The following is an 11,512-nucleotide window of genomic DNA, read 5'->3' on the forward strand; positions in this document are numbered from 1 at the left end:
CAGAGGATGATATAGTTGGATGGCATCACGGACTCAATGGTCATGAGTTTGAGCAGTCCCTGGGAGATGATGAAGGACAGGGAAGCCTGGTGTGCTGCAGTCCGTGGGGTTGCAGAGTTGGACACAACTTAGTGACTGAACAACAGCAACAAAACCAGGTGACATCTGGTTGTCTGCTGGAACCTCTTTCTTTGAGGCTGGCCCCTGCTTCACAACGAGTTGAACCGGAGACCAGCTGACCTCAACCTTGACCACACTTGGGGAACTTTTAGAACAATATTGTTTGTTGTTGTTATTTAGTTGCTGAGGCGTGTCTGACTCTTTTGTGACCCCATGGACTGTAGCCCACCAGGCTCCTCTGTCCATGGGATTTCTCAGGCAAGAATACTGGAGTGGGTTGCCATTTCCTTCTCCAGGGGCTTTTCCCCACCCGGAGATCGAACCCGTGTCTCTTGCATTGATAGGCAGATTCTTTACCACTGAGCCACCAGGGAAGCCCAGAACAATGTTGAGCCTGTATCAAGACTCTCCCTTGGCCTTGTCCCCTCTCCAGCATCGTTTTGATTTAATTAGTAAGGAGTGAGGCCTGGTCATCCCTATGGTTATAAAAGTCACCCAGGTGATTCTCATGTAGATCTAGTTGTGATCTAGAGTTTTAAGTGTAGTCTAGGGAGCAGGCATCACCAGCAATGTGGTACAGAATCTCATCCCACCCGGCCTTCTGCCCCAGGTCCTGCATGCAGCTTGACAAGATTCCTCCTGTGTAGATGATTCTTCTGCACAGAGTTCCAGAAGAATGCTGCTTTAAGTCAGCCCAGCACCAACACCGCTGCTCCGAGAGGGCTGTGGTGCCCCACTGCAGCACTAAAGAATTGGCTTGCCTGCCCCAAACCCCGGGCCACTGTCCTCTCATAGAGCCAGGCTTGCAGGGCTGGGAGCCCTCTGATGCAGAATGCAGGTGTTCCTTGTCTGCTGCCTCTGGCTCCTTCTAGACCTGCGGTGACTCATGGTGCCTGAGTTTCTGAAGGCAGGATAGTATGTCAGAGTTCAAGGTAGAGTGAATCAAGGTGAGCAAGGGGCCCTTCCCTTCTTGTTGGGCTCACGTGTTCCTTGCTCCTGTAGTGAAGTGGTGTATACATGTAAACCACTGCGGTGGTTAATGCTCTGCTTGAAATATATTAATATTATAAACCACCCCAAACTTTCTCTTACTCCACAGGTAGTGTCCTGCTGTAAGTATTGCTCAGCAAGGAGTATTAAAATTCCCCAGATCGTAAAATGTTTTCTAATAGACCCTTCTACAAAGGTGCCTTAGATGATTAGAAAATGAATTCCATCAGTGTCCTTTTTTGCTACCTGGCATAAATCATTACCTGTAAGTTCAGAGTGGGTCTATCTTGGTACTCAGTGACCAGCAGAGAAATGCAGATGATAAGGCCATCCAATGTTACCTGATGAAGGTTGAAGAAATTGTGAATTACTTTGAAGGCAACATCCATAGTAGTTAAACACCTTCAGCTTTCTAGGCATAAGTGCAGCGAGCTCACACTTGTTGCTAGTGTAAGTCTTGGAATTCACAGATGATACAGTTCTTGTTAAGTGCCCAGTGGAATTCACAGTTAACCAACCTGGCTTCTTGCTTTCAGTTCTCTGTAACCTAGAGTGATGTCATTCATTCACCGAACATTTATCTAGCATTTTTCTGGATCACATTGATCCAGGCGCCAAGAGCAGATGAATAACGAAGAGCGTCTGGCAGTTGTTGCACTTCCACAAATAGCCTAGTACGTGATGGAGAGTATTATGACAGGACAAGTATCATGGACCGCTGAGTCCCAGAAGACTCAGCCACTACTTGAGGATGTTGGTGAAGGTAACATCTTAGCTGGCTTTGGAGAGTGAGTGAGTTCTTCAAAAGGCAAAGAGTAAGAAGGAAGGTGTAAACAAATTTTCCAAAAACATTTATGTGCAGTACTGTGTGTGTTCATAAAATATTTTCATTTCTATAATTTAAATGGATTAAGCCACTTACTTAAGACCATGGCTAAATAACAGCAGAGCTGGAGTTCTCAGATAGAGTTTGTGCTTTATGTTTAAGGCACAAACAGGTGCAGGTATAATGTGAAACCTAAGGAGATTGTCTGGTATAGCCCCTTCACCTTCATCACAGTCTTTATTATTTAATGATTTGTTGTGTAGTGCTTTCTGCAGGATCTTGGTCTAACTTCTACATGCACAGGCCATATTTCTTTCAGAGTCTGGTAATAAGTATATGCCAAGTGTATGTGTGACTGAAAGACTCTAGCAACCAGCTTCACTTCACTGTAGGTAAGTTGGCAATTGAGTCCCATTTTTTTTTTTTTTTGCAAATTAGAATTCTTTATGTGTGTGTGTGTGTGTGTTACAAGACAAAGACAAATGCTACTTCAATGTTTGTAACCTTGTGTGTGTGTATGTGTGTGTGCTCAGTTATGTCTGACTCTTTGCGGCCCCACGGACTGTAGCCCGTCAGACTCTTCTGTCTGTGGAATTTTTCAGGCAAGAATACTGGAGTGGGGTGCTGTTTCTTCCTCCAGGGGATCTTTCCAACTCAGGGAACCTGCGTCTCATGTCTTCTGCATTGGCAGGCAGATTCTTTACCACGGAGCCACCTGGGAAGCCCATATGTATATAAAATATACTAAAATATATTTTATTTCTAGTATTTTACTAAAATACTATATACTAAAACACCCATGTGGTTCTGCCGTGTTATCCGCTCTCAAGAAAGGGGCAAAGTGAAGAATCCTAGTGCAACTCAGTGGGCCCAAATGTGGACCTTCCCACAGACACCGGTGCGCTTGCCCCCACCCCCAGGGCACTATCCCTTTTGCTGTTCCCAACTTCCCGTTCCTGCAGCAGTAAACTCCAGTGGTCTGGCCTGGGCACTGGGGGAGTCGAAGGCACCTGAAGGGCCGACTGGGCGAAGGAGGACACGTGACCTTTAAAACGTACCAACACTGCAGCATCGGGAGTGGGCTGTGTGGCTCGGGCAGCTGCCAGGACCCTGTCCTCTGATACACATGGGTGTGGGGCGGTCACTCCTCCAGAAGAGCGTGTTCTAGCAGAGTACTTCTCAACATTGTTTTTGGTACAAAATAAATGCAAAGGAGCTGCGGGGTGGGGAGTGGCGCAGGCTGGGCCAGCACCCTCCGCAGACCTCAGATCATGGCGGCGGCTCTTGGGCTCAGTTGAGGTGGGTGGAGGTGCTGCTGCTCCAGAGGATTTGCAGGCCCAGCAAGTAAAAGCCCAAGCCTGTCCCATCTTGTCCTCATGGACTCTGCTTTCAGTTCACAGACATATATCCGAGCCCGTTATATATGGAGGTAGTAGAACTCATGTTGGAAGCTAGCATCTGGAGGTTACGCCTGAAGAATAGCTGACACCTGCTGCGTTGGTGTCATGGGTGAAAATGCTCTGGGGCCTTGTGGGCCTCCCGAGCACCTAGTGGGGGCTTTGGAGAGGGTGTCAACAGCCTGCCTGATGCCTTTGTGCTAATCAGCTGTGATGAGGATGCCTGATTTTCCACCTCACTTCTCTGGCCACCAGTTAACTGAAAGACAGTTCCCTGGATACCCAGCTTCCAACCTGGTTCTCTTGACTCCTTGAAGAACTTGCACAAGCAAGTTAAGTATCTATGGAATGCTGAGCAAAAACCCTTATTAAATACATGAGGAAAGCAAAATTAACAAAGTAAAAGCAGGAAGCAGTCACAGGTAAGGAGGAGTTGTGATCCTAGAGAGGCAGGTGCCTGTAAGAGGAGAGGGCAGGGGGACGAGAGAATTACACACTGCTAACCTCAGGCAGAAACTCAGAGACCCTTCTCCCTGCTCTCCATTCCATCCCCGAGGAGGAAGCACTAATGAGAGTCAATGACCATTGAGGTCCCAGGAACACAGAATGCATTGATGATGGGAAGGCCGCTTTTCTGGGAGAAGTACTTGTGTGAGACATACGCATGATTGTACAGGCTCTTAAAGCCTGTTGTACACAGTGAAGTGAGTCAGAAATAGAAAAATATTGTGGAATCTAGAAAAATGGTACTGACGAACCTATTTGCACAGCAGAAATTAGAGACGCAGACAGAGAGAACAAACTTGTGGATGCAAAGAGGAGAGAGTGGGACAAATGGAAAAAGTAGTATTGAAACATATAGATTACCATACGTAAAATAGATAGCTAGTGGGAAGCTGCTGCATAACAGGGAGATCAAACCGGTACTGTGATAACGTAGAGGGGTGGGATGGTGTTGGGGGTGGGAGGGAGGTTCAAGATGGAGGGGATGTATGTATGCTTATGGCTGATTCACATTGTTGTATGGCAGAAAGCAACACAACACTGTAAAGCAATTATGCTCCAATTAAAAATAAAGAAAGAAATAGACATGGTTAAAGCACAGTCACCATATGAGCTGAGAGCACTTCCCTGTCTTACAAGAGCACAGAGTCAGAGAAGAAGAATCTGAACTTTGCTTTGTTTTGGGGTTTAGGGGAGAGAGCAGCTTCCCTTTCATCCTGTCTGTCCTGTCCTCAGGGTGATAAGAGGCCGGGGTGGGCTCAGGGAGAAGAGGCGAAGAGGAGACCACTTAAGATGGCCTCTAGAACATCATCTGTATTAGAGAAAAGAACGCCCTGAAATTCCCAAGTCCAGCACAATGGTAGGAAAGCCGTGGGGATCTGAGGTTGAAGGGCAGGCTGGGAAGAACGCTCATTCATCTGATGTGTCCTGTGCAGGGATGCCCCAGGAATCTAGATGGAGGTGAGTTTGCGGGATGAGGAGGGTGCTCACTCACCAGACTTCACCTGCAGCTACTGTGTGTCCCTAGCGTGCCCATTGAGCCCTGGTACTCTGGGCTGATCCCCATCTGCCTTCCTGGCAGAAATACTGAGTTGGCCAAAAGGTTTGTTATTGGTTCCCCCCCATAGGCTGTTGTGGGGAAAACCAAAGGATCTTTCTATCCAACCCAGTACTAGCGAAGATGTATTCAATTCATTTCCCCTGGGGTCATACACCATGTGACTTTTCTCAACAAGCTAGTATCAAGACACATGCTAAATGACCATGTCATTGAGCAGTAATTTACACCAGCTCAAGCACACGGACCAGAGCACTTCCAGTGTGCTGGGACCTTGAGTTGGAAGGAGCCCAGTAGAAGATGTGTAAGTTGAACTTCTCTCCCCCAGCTGTGGAAGGAGGAGAGGGAACATGCCCCCAGGGCAGAAGGCACACTAGTGCAGACACATGCCACACACATTGATCATTTTCAATGGATTGATATGATTTATATATCACCTTCGTTTAAAGAACTCCTCTTAAGGTCTTCCCTGGTGGCTCAGTGGTACAGAATCTGCCTTTTGATGCAGAAAACATAGGTCCTATTCCTGATCTGGGAAGATCTCACATGCAGCAGAGCGACTAAGCCCGTGCACAAACTATTGAGCCTATGCTCTAGAACCTGGGAGCCGCAACTACTGAAGCCAAGCATGAAGCCCATGCTGAGCCAGTGCTCAGCAACAAGAGAAGCCCATGTACCCACCACAACAGAGTAGCCCCTGCTTGCTGCAAGTAGAGGAAAGCCCTTGTGCAATGAAGACCCAGTGCAACCAAAAATGTGTACATGCTGAGTTACTCAGTCGTGTCCAACTTTTTGTGACCCTATGGATTGTACCCACCAGGCTCCTCTGTCCATGGGATTCTCCAGACAAGAATACCGGAGTGGGTTGGCATTTCCTACTCCAGGGGATCTTCTTCACCCAGGGATCAAACCCACGTCTCTTGTGTCTCCTGCTTGGCAGGTGGATTCTTTACCACCAGCGCCATCTGGGAAGCCCAACCAAAAATAAAATAAGTAAAATTATATTTTAGAAAACTCTTTAAGACTGCTTTATAAAAATTCACACAACACAATACAAGCAATTTTTTTTGAAAAGTGGGTTTAGAAATCAGTACAAGGGCAGGGAAGAGAAGATGAAGCCAGGAGTAGAATTGCACAATAAGCACCTGCTGTTAGGTGAATACATCCTTCTATTCGCCTGCAGCACATAAATGCTGGCGTTTCTGACCTTGAATTCAAATTGAGGCCATGGATCGATGGTGAATGCTCAACTCCAGAGCAGGTGTTTGCCTGGGTATTTCCCTGCCAAATGTGTTCGAGCAAGGTGACCTCTGGAAAATACAGGGAGGAGTTAGAAGACATTCTCTATATGTCATGAGAGAACTTCAGAGCTGCATGGAGTCCACTCCCAGCCAATGCAGAAAGTCCCTTGCAATACCCCGAAGACATGGGTTTGATCCCTGTGTCAGGAAGATCCTCTGGAGGAGGGCATGGCAACCCACTCCAGTTTTTTTTTTCCTTTATTATTTTTAATTGAAGGATAACTGCTTTACAGAATTTTGTTGTTTTGGATAGAGGAGCCTGGCAGTCCATAGGGTAGCAAAGAGTCGGACATGACTGAGGTGACTTAGCACGTACATGTGTGAGTGTGTGTGTTGGGTGTGGAGCTGTTATTAGCCAGATAATTTTGTGGTAGGCTGAAAAATGACCCCCCCCCCAAAGATATCTGGGCTAAAGATATAGTCTCTGGAACTTATAAATGTTACCTTATTTGAACAAAAAGTTCTTTACAGATGTGATTAAAGATCTTGAGATGATCAGATCATTCTGCATCACTCGAGTGAGTTCTCAGGCTACAGAGGCAGAGGGATGACTTCCCTGGTGGTGCGGTGGATGGGAGTCTGCCTGCCAACGCAGGAGACACAGGTTTGATCCCTGGTCTGGGCAACTAAGCCCATGTGCCACAATTATTAAGTCTGTGCTCTAGAGTCCCAGAGCCTCAACTACTGAGCCCCTGCGTCTAGAACCCGTGCTCCACAGCAAGAGCAGCAGCCGTGATGAGAAGCCCGCACACGGCAACAAAGAGTAGCCCCTGCACCACAGTGGAGACCCAACACGACCAAAAGCAAATAAATAAAACTGAAAGACGATCCTATTTAAAAAGAGAGAGGTAGAGGGGAATTTGACTCATGGAGGAGGAGGTGATGTGAAGACGGAGGGTGAACTGGAGTGACGTGCCCACAGGCCAAGAACTGGCAGAGCCAACAAAAACCAGAAGTGGGGGGGGTGTATTCTCCCTTAGAGCCTCTGGGGGGAGGGAGGTGGCTGGCTGTCCACCCTGCCTTTGGCCCTGTGAGACTGACTGATGGAGCGCAGACTCAGTGGTTGTGGTACATGGGCTTAGTTGCCTGTGGCATGGGGAATCCTCCTGGACCAAGGACCAAACCTGTGTCCTCTGCATTGGCAGGCAGATGCCCATCCACCGCAGCACATGGGAAGTCGTCCTTCTGCCTCTGTCTTCTGAGGACATTTGTGATAGCATTTAGGACTCACTCGGGTACGCAAAGTGATCTGGTCACCTCAAGATCCTTAACCACATCTGCAAAGAACTTTTATCCAAATAAGGTAACATTTACAAGTTCTGGGCTTCCCAGGTGGCCCTAGTGGTAAAGAACCTGCTTACCAGTGCAGGAGACATAAGAGACTCATGTTCAATCCCTGGGTCAGGAAGGTACCCTGGAGGAGGGCATGGCAGCTCACTCCAGTATTCTTGCCTGGAGAATCCAATGGGCAGAGGAGCCTGGTGGCCTATAAGGTCACAGAGACACGACTGAAGCGGCTTAACATACATACATATAAGTTCCAGAGACTATCTTTGGCCTTCCTGCCGCTAGAATTGTGAGAGAATAAATTTAAGCCATAAGCTTGCTGTAATTGTTACAGCAGACACAGGAAACTGACACAGATTTTCTGGGCACTCTTGTGTTCTTCCCGTTTAGCCATTTATCTGTGTTGCAACAGGACAGCAGCATTTGATCTGCCGGCCAATACACTGCGCCCTCTTCCCTTTCAAGATACCCAGAAACACTTCCCGGTGGGCTTTTAGAGGCAGCTCTGAGGGTTATCACGAGGATGAAGTGAGCTAGTGATTATAGAACCCCTGAAATAGTGCCCAGCACAAGACAAATAATAGGTATGTATAAAACTTCTTCAATAGGAATGAATGAACGAATATAATCCTCTTTTGGGTACCGAGGTTCCTGCTTTTGCAGTGTTTCCTCTACTGTCTTGTCAGTCAGAGAACATTTTAACTTCATCTTGGGTTACTAATTTTCCCTTCAGAATGAGTCACCAACTTTGTATTGTAAATAAGGTTATGTTCAGTTCAGTTCAGTCGCTCAGTCGTGTCCGACTCTTTGCAACCCCATTGAACCACAGCACGCCAGGCTTCCCTGTCCATCACCAACTCCTGGAGTTTACCCAAACTCATGTCCATTGAGTCAGAGATGCCATCCAACCATCTCATCCTCTGTTGTCCCTTCTCCTGCCCTCAACCTTTCCCAGCATCAGGGTCTTTTCAAATTAGTCAGCTCTTCACATCAGGTGGCCAAAGTATTGGAGTTTCAGCTTCAACATCAGTCCTTCCAATGAACACCCAGGACTGATCTCCTTTAGGATGGACTGGTTGGATCTCCTTGCAGTCCAGGGGACTCTCAAGAGTCTTCACCAACACCACAGTTCAAAAGCATCAATTCTTCGGCTCTCAGCTTTCTTTATAGTCCAACTTACATCCACACATGACTACTGGAAAAACCATAGCTTTGACTAGATGGACCTTTGTTGACAAAGCAATGTCTCTGCTTTTTAATATGCTGTCTAGATTGGTCATAACTTTCCTTCCAAGGAGTAAGCATCTTTAAATTTCATGGCTGCAGTCACCATCTGCAGTGATTTTGGAGCCCCCAAAAATAAAATCAGCCACTGTTTCCACTGTTTCCCCATCTATTTGCCATGAAGTGATAGGACCAGATGCCATGATCTTAGTTTTCTGAATGTTGAGCCTTTAAGCCAGCTTTTTCACTCTCCTCTTTCACTTTCATCAAGAGACTCTAGTTCTTCTTCACTTTCTGCCATAAGGGTGGTGTCATCTGCATATCTGAGGTTACTGGTATTTCTCCTGGCAATCTTGATTCCAGCTTGTGCTTCATCCAGTCCACCGTTTTTCATGATGTACTCTGCATATAAGTTAAATAAGCAGGGTGACAATATACAGCCTTGATGTACTCCTCTTCCTATTTGGAATCAGTCTGTTGTTCCATGTCCAGTTCTAACTGTTGCTTCCTACCTGCATACAGGTTTCCAAAGTGGCAGGTCAGCTGGTCTGGTATTCCCATCTCTTTCAGAATTTTCCACAGTTTGCTGTGATCCACACAGTCAAAGGCTTTGGCATAGTCAATAAAACAGAAATGGATGTTTTTCTGGAACTCTCTTACTTTTTTGATGATCCAGCAGATATTGGCAATTTGATATCTGGTTCCTATGCCTTTTCTAAAACGAGCTTGAACATCTGGTAGTTCATGGTTCACGTATTGCTGAAGACCTGGCTTGGAGAATTTTGAGCATTACTTTACTAGCATGTGAGATGAGTGCAATTGTGCGGTAGTCTGAGCATTCTTTGGCATTGCCTTTCTTTGGGATTGGAATGAAAACGGACCTTTTCCAGTCCTGTGGCCACTGCTGAGTTTTCTTAATTTGCTGACATATTGAGTGTAGCAGTTTCACAGCATCATCTTTAAGGTTAGGGTTAGATGTGTTCAATATCAGAAAGTAATGATACAACTCTTAAGGATCACAGCAATTCTGAGGAAAGAATACAATAAAATGCTCATCTTCTACAGCTTCTTCCTTGTAGCCAGAGGACTAATATTTAATCTGGTCCTAGGCATTTGAGTTCCTTATTTAAAACTCTCTTTTCTGTGTCCCTAACTGTATTTGAAGTACATTACCTTTTTTCTTAGCAAAGAAAGAATGACCTGGTTACCCACCCCCATCCCCACCATTAGATGAGGGGTGGAGACTAATATAGATCCAGGGACCCACCATTAGACTGAAAATGGAAACTAATATATATATACCCAGGAATCCTTCATTAGACTATGTAGCAGAGACCAAGACAGACCCAAGGATCCCCCAGGGATCCTCCACTAGACTACAAGTGGAGGCCAAGAGAGACCCATGGATCCTCTACTAAACTAGAAGTAGAGACCTAGGTTTTAGTCCCAGTTCTATCACTGTATGCTTGTGTGACCATAAGCATATCCCTGAACCATTCTAAGCTTAAATTTCTTCATGTAAGACTGATTTCTAAAGTATCTTCCACTTTTTGATTGATGTTTGCCTTTTCTTGTTGTAAATAGCTAAAAACATGCTTTCTTTGGCTCTCATGGACACTATGATGTTTTCTTCGTAATTTAGTTCGAAGGGCTTCAAACACTCTGATAGAAAATCTTTTAACAGAAGACCACTTGTCTATTTTCTTTGTGCCTTATTCATCTATATTGTGCTCTCATAAACTGAGAATTTTTTTCTTCTCTGGTACTTGGTGTGTTGAAAACTCGTCATCAGTGGGCTGGGTAGCCACTGTGACCATGACTGATCCACGATTGTGATTATAAGGCAGTTTTCTAGAATGGCTTGGGTGCATATGCTTTTTCTTTAAAATTGTGGATATCTAAAAGTAATTTAACTTTTATACCTTCATAAGAATTTTCACATAAATACCTTTTTTGTTGTTGTCAGACCATGTTTCAGTGACTGGGAGAGAGGAATGGCTTGGAAAACAAACATCATTCTAAAGCACCAAGCATCACCCCTACCTCATCTTCCCAGTATAACTCTTAAGTTCTGCCATCTCAGAAATCAGAGGGCAAAATTTAACAACTGTAAAATCTAGGTGGTGAATAGATGTTTTCACTGTACAATTCTTGCAATGTTTTTGTATCTTTGAAATGTTTCATAAAACACGTGGAAAAAGCATAAAGAAAGGATGAATTCCTGGGCTGGGCAGTGGGGCCTGGCCTGGGGATGGCAGAACTGATCACTCTCAACATGACCTGGAAGGCAGCCTCTCTGCCTTCTTCCTGGAGACTTGCCCTTTCTTTTCTACTCCAACGAGTGATGTGATAAATTCACTGAGTGTGGAGAAGGAAATGGCAACCCACTCCAGTACTCTTGCCTAGAAAATCCCATGGCCGGAGGAGCCTGGTGCAGGCTACTGTCCACGGGGTTGCAAAGAGGACTCTACTCAATATTCTGTAATGGCTATCTAGGAAAATAATCAAAGAGTGGATAGATTGTGTGTGTGTGTGTGTATAACTGATTCATGCTGCTGTATACCTGAGACTAAAACAACATTGAAAATCAACTATACGCCAATAAAACATTAAAAAAATAAGTAAATACACTGAGTGGAGTCTAGGATCATAGCTGATGAGATAGGTCTCCCTGGCAGTCCCTCCCACCCACCCATTCTGCAGCACTTAGCTACCTACTGCTCATGGACACCTCACTGGCACCCAGGAAAGGGCTTTTGAACACTTGTTTGTCTTTAAAACTTAACAAATACCTTTATGGTGACCA

The sequence above is a fragment of the Muntiacus reevesi genome, chromosome 2, assembly GCF_963930625.1.
Source record: "Muntiacus reevesi chromosome 2, mMunRee1.1, whole genome shotgun sequence".
Classification (NCBI taxonomy): Eukaryota; Metazoa; Chordata; class Mammalia; order Artiodactyla; family Cervidae; genus Muntiacus; species Muntiacus reevesi.